Raw genomic sequence first — 16,327 nt, forward strand, 5'->3', positions numbered from 1 at the left:
CATTGATTTCAGACTGTAGCACAAGAGGCCAGGAGGAGAATAGGCTGGGCCAAGCATAAACTAAATAGAAGAAGCAGAGATCTCCACAGACATGGTGATCGACCAAGAAAGAGTTCTAGATAAGTTAGTGCCATATAGCTGTAGTGTATTCAGATTGTATCCAATGCTAAATAGGCCAAAACAACAGGATACTATGCTCAGACTTTATGGGCTGAAACACTAAGGATAATTCTGAGTGAGTAGAGTCAATGAATTTATTCCATTCAGATGTCCTTGCTTTTCGAGAATCACCCTTAAGACACTCAGACAGCCTACATCAGTTTTAAAAGGCTTGCTAGTCTTAAAAGGCTTGCCATGGTTCACCCAAGGATTTCTAGTAGTCACATGAGGGTGGTAGTTCAGTCAAAAAGAAAAGACTTTGGCATTGCTTCTGAGGTTAGAGTCCCTTTCGACTGAGGAGACCCTCATCTCTGACTCTGATGTCCTTATCTTCAGAGCTCCTTTACCTTTAGGGACCAAGGCAGAGATGAGGTGTCCACGTTTGGATGTTGCCCAGTTTTAGTATGTAGGCATGGGGATCTCCTTTATGGAGGATGGTCCTCCTTTATGGAGGTTGCAGGAAGGCATAGGAGGAGAAGGAAATTAATTTTTTAATTGAGTGAAAGGCATAGCTAGAAAAAAAGTTTTTGAGCTTTCTAGAATCCTTAAACCTGGACCTTTGTCTCATAAGTAATAAGATTTGAAAATGTTTAATTTGAAAATATGTGTATTCCTTAAATGCTATATGCTCACTTAGTGGAGAGGAGTATTAGTGATAGATATGGGCATGAATGTCTTCCTTTTTTTAAAATTTGCTTTTTGCAGTTGGAAAATGTGTCTCATTGTGCTTATCCTATACATCATTTAGTATTCTAGTCATTTACAAAACTGTGCTTTTGTTGGGTTTTACTTTGTCTTTTATTTTTATTTTTTGTAGAGACAGGGTTTCCTTATGTCCAGGCTGGTCTTAAACTCCTGAGCTCAAGTGATCCTCTTGCCTCAGCCTCCCAAAGTGCTGGGGTTACAGATGTGAGCTACTGTGCCCGGCCTGGGTTTTAAATTCTTTTAAAATATATTTTAGATTCACCAGTTCTTAGAATTTGGTCCATGGATTCCTGGTGGTCCTTAAGTTACTTTTAGGGGCTCAGCAAGGACAAAACTATTTTTATAATAATAATAAGACATTATTTGCCTTTTCCACTGGGTTAACATTTACATGCAAAAGCAATGGTGAGTAGCACTGACTGTATGGCCAGTATGAATCAAGGCAGTTGCAACTAAAAAAAAAATTTTAAAGGCAGTTTCACATCAGAATGTTCATGCTGAATAGTAAAAATTATTAATTGTATTTAATCTCAACTTCTGAGTATATATCTTTTTAATATTCTGTGTAACAAAAATGGGAGGTACTTTTGCTGCCTATTAAAGTAAGTCAACTAAAGAAAAGCATTTGCATGATTGTTTAAGCTGTGGGCTAAAGTAGCCATTTCTTCCATGGAACACCATTTTTTCTTGAAGAATGATTGAAAGACAAACTATCACTTTCATACTTGGGTGTGGACAGGCATTTTCTTGCATATAAACAAATGAACTTGTCACATAGAATACAACTAACATTATTTACTGCTAATCATAAAATTCAAGCTTTCAAGCAAAAATAGAAAATTTGGAAAACTCACATATATTATCAGTTGCTTGAGAGAGCACACAGTAGGATATTGAACTTCATTTTCCCAGGTTTTTTTTTTTTTTGAGGTGGAGTCTTGTTCTGTTGCCCAGGCTGGAGTGTAGTGGCACAATCTTGGCTTACTGCAACCTCTGCCTCCTGGGTTCTCCTGCCTCAGTCTCCAGAGTAGCTGGGATTATAGGTGCCCACCACAACACCCAGCTAGTATTTTTAGTAGAGATAGGGTTTCACCATGTTGGCTAGGCTGTTCTTAAATTCCTGACTTCAAGTCATCCACCCGCCTTGGTTCCGAAAGTGCTGGGATTACAGGCGTGAGCCACGGGGCCTAGCCTCCCAGTTTGTTTTTATCTATTACATTCTCTGTGAGGTATAACTTGTATGCAAAACCTGCACATACTTAAAAGTATACAATCAGATGAGTTTTTACCTATATCTATTATGGCTTTGAAAGCATTATTGCCTTCAAGATGCTGAACTTTCCATTACCCCCAAAGTTTCCTTATGTCCCTTGCCAATCAATGCTTAAATACTTTTTTAAGGAGATGAGGGTGATATTAATTAATGTGTTTTTAATGTTGCTGCAAAGGACATGATTTCTTTTTTATGGCTGTATAGTATTCCATGGTATATATGTATCCCATTTTCTTAATCCAGTTCACTATTGATGTGTACCTAAGTTGATTCTATGTCTTTGCTATTACACAAAGAATAGCAAGCACAGTGATGAAAATGAGTGCATGTGTCTTTTAGGTAGAACAATTTATTTTCCTTTGGGTATATACCCAGTATTGGGATTTCTGGGTTGAATGGTAACTCTGTTTTAAATTCTCTGAGAAATCTCCAAACTGTTTTCCACAGTGGCAGAACTAATTACATTCTCACTAAAAGTATGTAAGTGTTCCCTTTTCCCTGCAGCCTTAGCAGCATCTCTTGTTTTTTGACTTTTTATTAATAGGTATTCTGACTGGTGTGAGATGATATCTCATTGCAGTTTTGATCTGCATTTCCCTGATGATTCCTGATGTGGAGCATTTTTCATATGTTTGTTGGTCACTTGTATGTCTCTTTTTGAGAACTGTCTGTTTCTGTCTTTTACCCATTTTTAATATATTTTTTTTACATGATGATTTAAGTTTCTTACAGATTCTGGAAATTAGACCTTTGTTGGATGCATAGTTTGCAAATATTTCCTCTCATTTTGTAGGCTGCCTGTTTACTCTGTTGATAGTTCCTTTTGCTATGCAGAAGCTCTTTAAGGTCCCACTTGTCAATTTTGTTTTTGTTACAGTTGCATTTGGGGACTTAGCCAAAATTCTTTGTCAAGGCCATGTTGAAAATGATATTTCCTAGGTTTTCTTCTAGGATTTTTATAGTATACATGTTATTACAAAGTCATGCATGGAGGAAAGATCCATTAAAAGTTCAAGGTAGATCAAAAGATCTGAATGTAGAGTATAAAATGTTTGGCCGGGCGCGGTGTTTCATGCCCCTAATCCTAGCACTTTGGGAGGCTGAGGTGGGTGGATCACGAGGTCAAGAGATCGAGAGACCATCCTGGCCAACATGGTGAAACCCTGTCTCTACTAAAAATACAAAAATTAGCTGGGCATGGTGGCGCATACCTGTAGTCCCAGCTACTCGGGAAGCTGAGGCAGGATAATCGCTTGAATCTGGGAGGTGTAAGTTACAGTGAGCCGAGATTGCGTCACTGCACTGCAGCCCGGTGAGAGTGACTCTGTCTCAAGAAAAAAATTTTTTCTGGGCCGGGCACGGTGGCTCATGCCTGTAATCCCAGCACTTTGGGAGGCTGAGGTGGGTGGATCACAAGGTTAAGAGATCGAGACTATCCTGGTCAACATGGTGAAACCCCGTCTCTACTAAAAATACAAAAAATCAGCTGGGCACGGTGGCGGGTGCCTGTAATCCCAGCTACTCTGGAGGCTGTGGCAGGAGAATTGCCTGAACCCAGGAGGCAGAGATGGCGGTGAGTTGAGATCGTGCCATTGCACTCCAGCCTGGGTAACAAGAGTGAAAGTCTGTCTCAAAAAAAAAAAAAAAAAAATCTTTTTCTTTGGTGTGTTTTAAGATTCTACATTGCAACTAAACTTGAAGAAACTGTAACTTGTCGATTTTTGGTATATTATCAAAGAATATTCACAATTATTTTAATTTATTAAATGTTTATGAATATAACCCACATAAACTAAAGCTCTAGGTGGGTGGGTAGGGGTGTTACCAGTCATTTTGAGGAGTATAAAAGGATCCTGAGGTCAAAAACATTTTTTAAAAAACCCTCTGCTTTAGGTCATGGGTCCAAGGAAACCATGAAAAAATGTAATATGCAGACAGTTAATTTAATTTTGATCAGTATTTTGAACAAATTAATTTTGATGGCAATTAAGCTATCTCGATGTCAAATATGAACTGGTTTGATAACTCTCTAATTTTTTTCTCCCTCCTTCTTTAATTTCCGTTTGAGCATTGTGGGATAAAAATGTAACAAGTATAAAAATACCTCAGACAGACAGGAGCATATCTATGTGAAATGACTCATTTAAAAATCATTATTATGTGAAATAGATATTATGTAATATAGGAATGTCTCTTTTATGATGAGCAGGACCAAAACATTTGTCTTTTTTTTTTTTTTGCACAGGCTGACAGGGATATGATTAAGAAAATTTCATCCCTACTTAGACCAATTATGATGAATTTATTTCAAGCATTTTTGAAGAGGGAACATTTGAAAAAATAGTTTATTATCTGAGAGAACTGTATACTTTTTTTTTCACTTGGTAACCTAGCAGTTAGAAATTTTCTTTAAGAATTATGGAGTAATTTATTTAACAAGTGCTGACTACAGATATTTCCTTATTTATTTTATGATATACAAATTGGGTGACCATATGACTTACCATATAAATGGTACACTTGTAAGTATAAAAGGGGATCTATTAGTTACTAGGCTGGTATAAAAGAAGAAAATCAAGACTCTCCTGACTTAACTGGGACTTAGGTCACCCAACCTAAAAAGGTATAACGTTTTTGAAAAAGCGGAACCTTTGACATTCTAAATACTCTAATTGCCAGTCTGGTTTCTTTTGCTGTCCTAAATGTCCTCTTTATATGTTTCTTTGATGAAACATGCCTTCTAAAAAGAAAATGTTTAAAATTTGTTATATGCCCCTAATAAAAATGAAAAGCAACAAATAATTGAAACTCTTAGCTTATTTATTTACATCTGCCTAAGTTAGATGAAGCTTTGGGATAAGTAACTGAGAAAATTAATCTTAGAGATGGCTCACTATATTTTAACTGGTATATCAGCTATTAATTTGGATGCTAACACAAAGTGGCAGCTGTGGCTCAGGCTATTTTGAATATCCAACCATCTGTTGGCCTGGTTTCAAACCTTATGATTTATGTTAGACATCTTGCGAACCCTGCATATTAAAGGGGCAGTGCTAAGTGGTAAATTTAACTATCTGAAAAATTACGCATCACTACTAAAATGATGCAGTAGTAAGTTATTTCATGAGTTATGTGTGGAGCCTTCAGTTTAAAGTTTATTCTTAAAAATATGAAGGTAAATACTGAATTCCAAATAAACAGGAAAAATAAAGCCATGTGAATGAAATTCTTAGAGTGCAGAGTCTGATCAGACAAGCCATTAACATAATTATGAATTATTAGTTGCCAAAAGTTCTGTCTAACTAGTCCATGACATTGCCTCATTGCCTCTGAACACATTTTTCACCACATTAATCAATGTTTATTATTGTTTTAAAAGTGCTTAGCACAGTGCTTGACATATAGTGTTATAAAAACGTTACTGGCTGGGCAGTGGCTCATGCCTGCAATCCCAGAACCTTGGGAGGCCGAGGTCGGGAGTTAAAACCCAGCCTGGCCAACATGGCGAAACCCTGTCTCTACTAAAAATATGAAAAAAATCAGCCAGGCAATCACAGCTACTTGGGTGGCTGAGGCAGGAAAATTGCTTGAACCTGGGAGGCAGAGGTTGTATGAGCCGAGATCACCCCGCTACACTTCAGTTTGGGGACAACGCAAGACTCTGTCTCGAAAAAAGAAAATGTTACTTATTCATATCAATGGCAGTGCTAGTCATATAGAATACTTATTGCAGTGGTATTCTTTCTTAACATCAGAACATCAGTTTTCTAGTTATTAAAGATTTGCATTATTCCTAATGCTTTCCTTAAATTGACATGGGGTCAACACTGGTGCATGTCAAATGTAAAGATGCTTACATGTGTGTGTATATATAATTTATATATTTATATGATATTTTATATTGTGTACATATAATTTGTGTATATAAATACAAAGGTGAATATTAAAAATTTGGTTTAATTTTTTGACTAGAAAAACAAAGTTGGCAAATCTATATAACATAGTGTTATTTTTTTTAAAAATCTTGCTAATATGGTGAAATTATAATAGGCAGACTTATAAAACTCATTAAATTCTTCTCCATTTTAGTGAAACATGGAGGAATCGGAGAGAATGTAGAATAGTAGAAAGAGATAGAGAGAGAAAGAGCTCAAACTACAGAGGAAAACATAGTGACCAGAAGTTCCAGGCAGAGCTTGTTCTAATGGTCACTGCCACTTCCCACTTTCCAGCTGCCCAACTGTTTGCACATTTTTAATGACTTGAAACCCAGTTACCACATCTATAATATAGAGATAAGCATAGTTGTTAGTTCATGAGGACTGAATGAGATAATGCATGAAAATCTCTTGGCATCATGCTTGGCACATCCTCAGTGTTCATTAACTGGTGCCTATTATTATTGTTGTAGAATTGCTACAAATTGTATACAGAATTCTTAAGCCCAGGACAAACAAGGCTCAAGAGTGACTTATGGTAGGGTTAGTCTAAAATAAATAAAATATCTATTTCTTCTTAATCTTAATACACTATTCTAAGCATTAGGAAAAACCTTGAACTCTAAAGGATTGTTAAGACACTGGAACAAGGTGCTAAGGGATTTGTAAAATATCTTGACTGTCTTTTAAGATGGAAGAGAGTATCATTTATGAAGTTATCTAACCTGGAGGTCTAAATCACCTCATGAAGTCTCTTTTGTCATTAGAATTCGTGAAACCCCTATTTTGCCTTAAATTTTATTTTATTTTTGTCCCAGCAAGACCTTGCTTACTATTGCATCTCGCATTAATTGGAAGGGAGGTAATACAATTCTCAATCTCTAGCTCTGTTTTAAAATTCAATTCAATTTTATCCTTTTTTGTTATATGGTTACTCTTAAAATATGAATGGGGGTAGTGAAGTATGACGAGTGAGTAAATGGGTCTTGGTTGTCACACTGGCAGACTGAATTTAGGATTCATTGGTATTGCCTGAGTTACCAGTTCATTCATAGCACTTTCTTGGTATGTGAAGCATTATTAACTACTGTGCACATAAAGTCTTCCCTTTACTTTAAAACTTCTTCAGTTCAATTTTGGTTATTATAATTTATTTGTGCAATTTATTGAACAGCTATTTATTGAGGCTACCAACTGCCAAGCATCATGCTGTGTATTAAAGATCAAAGATGGACAAACACAGCCGTGGTCTCAGAGTTTACTTTCTAGTGGGAAGTTATGCAAACAAATGACTACAATTTAAAGTGATAATAAGGGTAATGAAGCTAATGGGAACCAAGTGAGGGTGCTTTTAATGCTTCCAGGGATTGTCAGGACAGGCTGCACAGAAGAGGAAAGTTTTGAACTGAAAATGAGAATGTTCAGTGCGGAGGGAGGCAAATGAGAGATTTTCCAGGCCAAGGAAGCTGCATAAGAGTCTGTGCAGGGACGTGTAAGTAATTCACTCTGCACATGAATAACTTGTCTTTAAGCAGTTCAGATCTCATTTTGTAGAGAATGGGAGCCAGCAACATTCTTGGAGCTGGAAATGACATGATCAGATTTGTGCTTAAGAAAAGACACTCTACTGGTATGGTATAAGCATGATGCAATGGCTGAATCAGCAAGACCAGTAAGTAGACAGGAGTGGCAGTCTAGAGCGGTCATGATAATTGCCTGCACTTGGCATTTGCAGTGGATGGTGATGGAGAAGGTGGGGTGCATTGCAGATCTCGGTAGGCAGGTATTTTAAGGTTTTGGGTAGATTTTGAAAAACAGAAGAGAACCCTAAGTTGGCTCCCAGATTTGGGATTTAGACAACTAGGTAGACAATAGTGCCCTATACCAATGTACAGGATAAAAAAGAAAACAGATTTTGGTGACAAGATGATGAGTTCAATTCTGGGCACATGAGAGCAGCTGTGGCCCAATCAAGGGGCTTGTTGAGGAGAGAGGTCCAGGACATATATTGTGTGTACACACACACACACACACACACACACACAGGATTCAGTGGCATTAGGTTAGTAGTTCAAGCAATGGGTATGAATGAAAGAGTGGAAGAGTACCTGGAAAACCTAGAACTTGAGATTTGCTTTGCAGCTAGTTACGTGAGATATGTATTGAAAGGACAGAGACCTTAAACAAGAGGCTATGACAGAGATAAAACGTTGTGGAAATTATTTCCATAAGTATGACAAATTTGTTAATTGTGTCTTGTTGGTCTGTGGAAAAGCAGTAGCCTAAAAATGTCTCTCTATGATTCAAGATTGCATCTTCTACAGAGAAACCTCATTTTGGTAGAAATGAGGATAATGAAAGCTAAAGAAACACAGAGTATATTTTATTTCCCTTTATGAAGTTTAAATTCTGTTTTTTTTCCCATTAACCCACATAGATTCTTTGATATTGTATCTGACTTGAATATGTTTTATATATAATGCTTAAGGGACGAAGTGTGAGCAACTGAGAAAACATCAGTTTGTCAATTCATGAATTGTGGTTCTATATGATCTTTTATTGACTAATGATTCAGGTGAATATTTTGTCTTGATTCTGGCTATGAGTAAAGGAAGCTGTATTTGACCATCACAGTTGTATATTTGGTTCCAAAGAACCATAGCTGCCAAATATATGTTCATTGCCAACAACTTGGATTATGATAAGTGGAAGCTTTTACTTAAGCAGTCAGTCTTAGTATAATAAAGTTTCAAGAAAGGCAATTCACAGTTTTGCTTCTTGTTCTCCAGCCATGTATTTTAGCAATTATAATTTTGTTTATTAGAGTGGCATACATTAATCCATATGTGATAGTTTTTTAATTAGCATGACACTCTTTTTCAGTAATTTACTTTTTAAGGCTTTTCCCCCCTTTTTTTCTATATAAAATTACATAAATAATACCCTTTTAATCACGTTCTTAATATTAATTAACCAAAAAGCAGATACACATTTTTATTAAAAGGTAAACATGGAACACGAGCAGACACTAGTGGCTTGCCTATTCTGAGTCCATTTTCTTTGCCTTCACTGGGATACTGTGGGCTTCAGACAAAGTGGTCCTGACTTTTGCCCCGAAGGTGATTGGCTCCATTCTTCTTCGTAGTGATTAGTGTAGGAAGTGGCATGTGACCCAATTTCAATGTATGTGAGAAGTCTGCTGGAACATCAGCAGTTGTCTTGTACTTGATCTGCTGACTAGTATTTGTATTATGGGAGATGGCTGCTAATGCAGGTGCCTTTAATCTGTTAATGCTCTAGACCTTTCAGAGGAGAAACTAATGTCCTTCACAAGAAGAAAAGAAGCATATTTCAGAAATACCAGTAGGACCATTGAGTTGATAAAAAGACATTTAGAGGGAAGAGAATACCATTTTTTAGCTGGCAATTGTTGGGTATGCATGTGGTGGCCTTTGCTGCCATTCTTAGCCATGGGGGACACTGCGTGCCTATAAGTACACATGCTGAGCCTGGGACACTAGGAAGGTGAGTAATGATGATCTTGTCAAGCCACTGAATTAACCGCCCCTAGAGTGACACTACCATAGCTTATAGGATTATAGAAGATAATGACATTTCTTTATTTTTAAACCAGATGAATCAAGAATTTTTGGTGTTTGCAGCTGAGTGCATCCTAACCGATACAAATTTCAGTTGTGGATTAAGAAATATATGGACAGAAAATAGATTCAGTGGGATATTTAAACGACCCTTCTGACAGTTACCACATGTTTTAGAAGCATCCATAAACAGATTAATCAGAATGAATACTGACATAGCGTATCGGAGGCATGTCAGACGGGGCCATGGTGAACCATACAGAGTTTGAGACCTGCCAAGAGCAACCTTGATTTAATGGCATTTTATCTGGTATAAATAATTTTTGTTATTTTCAGGATTCACTTTCATTTCTCCTTATCTTTTTAAATTATTATTAGAGGAAAAAAAGCTTTAATAATAATATGTTGAGTTATTAAAGTACCTTTTATTTGAAGCTTGACATACCAGGAAATGTGACTGACTGTTATCTTGCCCAAGGTCAAACAGTGGACCACTTTCAGAGCTAAATATAGATTGAAAGCATTCCACAGAAGGAATAATTAGGACCTCTGAAAACCTCCAATGCCTTAGAAATTGTAGAACCAAATTTTCTGTTGTTTACATTGTTAAACTACAAGTAACATCTTCTCATCGGGTCCTGTTGCTGTTTCTGAAATATGTTTCTTTTCTTCTTGTGAAGGATCTTGGTTTCTCCTCTGAAAGGTCTAGGGCATTAAAAGATCAAAAGCATTTGACTAAGAAAGCCATGTCTGATAATACAAATACTGGTCAGTAGATTAAGTATATTCTTTGCTTTTCCTTTTTATTTTTTCAAATAAGGTTTTAACTTCCAAACATTTAACTTATTTTTGAGGAAGTAACTCCTATCAGTTTTTGTGATTTCATTAATGCTTGAAAAAAGGTCAGACTGTAAAAAGCAGAGCTGAACAGTGTCTGTTTAGAATAAATGACTGTTACTGGCCTTTGTTCTCTTGTTATTGCTTTGGATTAATAAAACTGTCCAATGTGATTTGCCACAGTGGGAATGCTGGGCTCCTTCCAGCTCCCTTAGGGCCATGACTTCAAATGTGGGGCTCGTACCCTCCCTGGGCTCTGGCTCTCTCACCTACTCTGGCTGCACTCTTTGACACAAGAGTTAACTTTACCACAAGAGCTTATGTGATGATCATGTTAGCTCGTAGCATGTGTTCAATAAACGGTGGCTGGAATCAAACTGATAACAGAGTATGCTGTAAATGTGAGGTGTCCAGATATGTGCTGGGACTTGTCAGCCCTTCTTTCAGCCTCCTACCTCTAGTGTTCTACTGCTGTCTGTCCTCCAAGCAGGGAGATAAAGTTTCCTCACTAACTTCTCAATTATGGAAAAGGCTTTGACTATACATGCCGTTAAATGTTGGGCCACACACATAGAAAATAACTGACTGAATAGTAACCATAGAGTAGGCATTTGAAAATTGGCACTAGGCAGAAATGCATCAGCAGAGATTTTGGAATGACTCTTGTAGATTGGTAAAGAATAAGGACTTCTTTTGTAGCTCTAGGTATCTACTTGTTTCTTCCCGTTTTCTAAATGCACATATGCTGTATATGGTACGTTATGCTTTTCTCTCTTCTGTTTTATAGAAAAAAATTCTCTTTCTAATTGCTGTACATATAAAATTGTATAGCATATGGCAGTTTCATATACAAATACCTATAACTTTCAGTTTTAGCGAAAAACAAAAGCACTGCAAAGAGAAGTAAAAAGTCTGTTGAAAATATGACCAAAGTAGGAATTATGGTTTTAAAAAAAGATTCTTGGCTTCCAAATATCACAGTTAGACTAATTCTTTTTGCAGGTAATTAAGAACAGGACTTAACTAGTGAGAATTTTAGATAATATTTAAAGTTTTTTTAGTTGTGGTTTAATGATGTTGTTTCAGAAACTTTCGTTTGGTTACAAAATAATTACAAAGATACAGCAGTGGCTAAATGATAAAGGAGCATCTTTTGGGTCTGGGCGATAGATATATGCCTATTGTGGATTGATTATTGAGAGTTGCATTCTTTTTTTTTTTTTTTGAGATGGAGTCTTACACTGTCCCTAGGACTGGAGTGCAGTGGTGCGATCTCAGCTCACTGCAACCTCTGCCTCCCAGGTCCAAGCAGTTCTCCTGCCTCAGCCTCCAGAGCAGCTGGGATTACAGGTGCCTGCCATCACACCTGGCTAATTTTTTTGTATTTCTAGCAGAGACAGGGTTTCACTACAAGAACACAGAGAAACAAAATATAATATCAAGTGTGTCCATCCAATCTCCTTCAGGCCCAGAATAATTGTTTGTCTTTTTGGTACCCAGTGGCAACATAAAAATTGGAATATATTCCAAAACATTCCAATTTCCATGAATTATGTTTCCACAAATTGTCAAGCACTTCTTCAACTTATATACATTTTCCTGGTAACTGTGACATTTCTTGGCATAACAGTTTCCATAACTGGTCTACCTGCTGTGTAATGAAATCTTCCTAAATTGTCTCTTTTGTACATAAAAGTATGTTTTGTGTCCTAAGGCTTGGTTCCAAAATTTGAAAGGATAAAATGGTTTTTCTCTTTATTTACACTTCATGATTTAATGTCCTCTTTTCTCTCCTCTCTTTTGAATAAAAGACATTTACTGTTTTTTTTTCTTTTTCATGTGTCTCTACAAATTGTCAAACTCCAATTTCCTTTAATTAATGAGTTGGAAGCCTCAGAAGAATTGGTAATTTGTACAGTTTTGGTAAGAATTGGTAATTTGTACAGTTTTGTAGAGTCAGACTCTTATAGCGAGGATTGGTTTTTATTTTGACTCAGACTTTTCCATGAGGTTTCTCAGAAATATTATATATATATATATATATGTTCAGTTATAGGTAGATAAAGATACTAACTAACAGAGAATAGAGCTTTTGGTCATAATTAAGAATTACCTTTTTCCATTAGAGGCAGTAATCAGAGCTGACAGTTCAAAGTACATGGACAAGAGGCAGCTGCCACCCACCTCATACTTTTTAGTTTCATTCCTGCCATTTTAAACAATTATAATAAAAAACCTAAAATATGATAGCAGATATAGGCATCGGTCCTAACCATGATTTGTCTGTAGCCAGGCCTGGGAGAAAAGAAAGCATGAAAAGGTTTTAAGTTTATGAACATAGTATCATATCAGATATTTTTTCTCTTCAAGGTTAACCTTCTTTTTTAAATTTTAGAGTAGACCTCCACATACTACTGAGAAGAGTGTGTTAATTCCCTAATAAAAGGTCATGAATATTGTCAGGGATTATATTTGTCTATGGTCCAAGTTGCTGTTTTTCCTGGAAGATGAATGCATTCAGGGATCATTCTGTTATTTCTGTGATCTCAATTGAGTCGTTTTTCCAAGATATGGCAGGCTCCAGCCCTGAAAAGAGTCTGTCTTTAGGTCCTTTGTTTTAAAATAGGATTACATTACTCTAGCACCATTAATAAAGGGATTTTCTGGCAAAACATGAGTTACCAAGGCAAGATTTTGAACGTATTACCATAGAGCATGGTTAAAAAACATTTTTCTGCACAATATTTTGAAATTGTGGTATGCTGTTTCGTAATGTATATAGCTGAGTCTACACACAAATTGTGTTTAATAATACAGAACTCTGGGCCAGGAGTGGCGGCTCATGCCTGTAATCCCAGAACTTTGAGATGCTGAGGCAGGTGGATCACAAGGTCAGGAGTTCAAGACCAGCCTGGCCAATATGGTGAAACCCCATCTCTACTAAAAATACAGTATTAGCGGGGCGTGGTGGCCAGTGCCTGTAATCCCAGCTACTTGGGAGGCTGAGACAGGATAATTGCTTGAACCTGGGAGACAGAGGTTGCAGTAAACTGAGATTGTGCCATTGTACTCTATCCTTGGTGACAGAGCAAGACTCCATCTCAGAAAAAATAAAATAAAATAATAATACAGAAGTCTGAATCAGATGCTTAGGGTTTGTTGAGCCGTACAAATGGAGTTCAAATCCCCTTATTGCCATATACTCTCCAAAAGATTTCACCAAAGTTACTTTTCTGAGCTTACGTTTTTCACCTATAAAATGGGGATAGTAATATCACTATCCTCATAGAACTGTCTTAGGGATTAAATGAAAGAGTAAACTGTAAAAACACTTAGCAAGTGCCTGGTGTTATGTGTCCAGTAAATGTTAGGTTTTAAAATTCTTGTGTTGAATTTCTTCATTGTTTCCTATCTTTTATTCTGGTTAATTCACTTAATGCTTATGAAAAAGCTTGTAACATTCTCTAGTTCCCCTTCATTCATGCAGAATATCTTGATAAATACTGTTAGTTAATGATATATTATATATTTTATTTTTTTAATAAAGACAAGGTCTCACTCAGACACTCCTGCACTCAGGCTGGAGTACAGTGATATGTGTGATCATAGCTCACTATAACCTTAAACTCTTGGGCTCAAGCAGTCCTCTTGCCTCAGCCTCCTGAGTAGCTAGGACTAAGGCATGTGCCATTATGACTGGCTAATCTTTAAAAATTTTCTGTAGAGATGGGATCTCACTGTGTTACCCAGGCTGCTCTCACACTCCTGGCCTCAAGTGATCCCCTCACCTCAGCCTCCAAAGTGCTGGCATTATAGGCGTGAGCCATGGCGCCTGTCCCTATTCTTAACTGCACATTTTCGGAAGCAGTGCTAAAAGGGAATCATTAATAATGAAGTTAAATTCATAGGATTTATGGCACAAACATTATCCCTCTGGGCTCTGAGTTTGAGTGGAGGGCCTTTTTGTTTGGAGGCCAGATATATAAGCATTAACTCAAGATGGCAGCTGGTAGGGCACAAAATTGAAAGGAGGAGGCAAGATTGCCACCTGGTGCTAGAAAGACTGAGGCAGATATAATACAGCCATCAAACAACCTGTTCTCTTCTTCTCCTCCCCTCAGTATTTGACAACACAAATTAAAAGCTTTATAATGAACTTACCTGATTTACAGATAAAGATATCAAAACTCTGACAAGGAGGCACAAGTTTCATAACCGTTAATACCTGACATCTAGGATTCAAACCAATGGTTTCCTGACTCCAAAGGTTTTATCACTATACTGATGCTGGTGCTTGGGAAATGCTGGGAGTTACTCCCTGCAAATACATCTTCCTTGAACACAGAAAGTAATGTTCAGGATAATTGTTCACTGGTTGTTAGGCTGTTTCCTTTATTTTGATCACAAAATCATACAATGCTAGCACTGTAAAAGATCTTAAAATTCCTACTGCCTTATTTTTGGATGAAGCAACTGAGGCCCAGGAAGAACCAAGGGCTTGTCTGGTGTTTCATAGTTGGCTCGTGGCAGTATTAAGGCTGGGAAGAACCTCATTCTGTGTCATGTCTGCGGTGTTCAAAATCTGCTCTGCATTCTGATGTTATCACTTTTAGGGTTCCAGGCCATTTATTTCCTTTCTAGTCTTAATAAGGTTTATATTATTATTATAGCTTTTTGGACTGTTTTACATTTATATACAAAATCACTTTATATTTTAAAACATACACCTTTATTCACTTGTGTTGGTGAATTGGGGGGAATAATGGAAGAGTTTAAAGTTGCTGTTTATTCACAAGTCACTAAGCTGTGAAGAAACACAACTGGTTATAAAAGTGAAATTTTACTGAAAATTGTAATGTTCATTGTGTGATAGAATGGAGTGTCCCCTTTAAATCAAGGTAAAGTAAACATATTTATATTTTAAATACTCTGAAAAAGTGAAAGCAATTTAAGGACATGTAATTCTCTAAACATTAATTTTAATTATGTGGATAGACCTGCCAGTTTAATTTAATGAGTCAGATCTTTGCTTTTTATTCCACAGATCTTCACAGTATTTCTCATTTGGAAATCAAAGTGCATATTCATGTACCTGTGACATATAGAAACAACTATGTTTCTTGATACACTCCCAAATACTCTGTGATATTTGCATCAAAATTATCAAAATTCTTTCTTTCTGAAAAAAAAAAGCATTGAAAACGGATACTAGAATTTGTCAACATCTTCACTGGGCTTCTTTTTTTTTTTTAATGCAACAAATAGAATTTGTAAAGTTGATGATTTTCGTTCCTTCCTGCTGTGTGTTTTGTTTGGATGAGTATGAAAGAAGGCGGACCATGTTCAGAACCACTTGGGGTGTTCCTCTCCTTCTAATCCATGGGAAATAGGTGTGCCTAGCTAGTAAAAGAGGAGGAAGAAATAACTGGAGTGGAATTTCTGGTACTGTGAACAATTTTTCATTCCTAGGGTGTCATAAACTGAGGCTATTCCCTCTATAAGATAACAGATTTTGAAAAATTACATGAAACCTGTTATTTCATGTAATAAAGTTGAAAATACAGCCTGTCTGAAAATTAGTTGTTTTGCTGCCTCTGAATTTGCTCAATCACTTTGTGGCTTCATTTAGAAAGATGCCCTAATCTTTTGTCTTTTTGTCAGTGATGCATCTATATTTGGGTGATTTTCTAGGCTGTTGACATATTTGATGCTATAATTTCAAAATTCATAGTACTGATTACTGCTTTAGTTGGGAAATAAGACAGTATCTCAGAAAGCAGGAATTTAAAGATATGCTGTACTCTACAGATAACCGT

The 16,327-nt window shown here is 36.7% G+C and overlaps 1 protein-coding gene across 4 annotated transcripts in view; it reads left to right on the plus strand.

Annotated features, from left to right (window-relative positions):
- Positions 1-16,327, plus strand: part of AKAP7 (A-kinase anchoring protein 7) — a 148,919-nt gene that overhangs the window by 96,186 nt on the left and 36,406 nt on the right. The gene's annotated exons all lie outside the window — the stretch shown is intronic.

This window comes from Callithrix jacchus, chromosome 4 (genome assembly GCF_049354715.1).
Source record: "Callithrix jacchus isolate 240 chromosome 4, calJac240_pri, whole genome shotgun sequence".
Taxonomy (NCBI): Eukaryota; Metazoa; Chordata; class Mammalia; order Primates; family Cebidae; genus Callithrix; species Callithrix jacchus.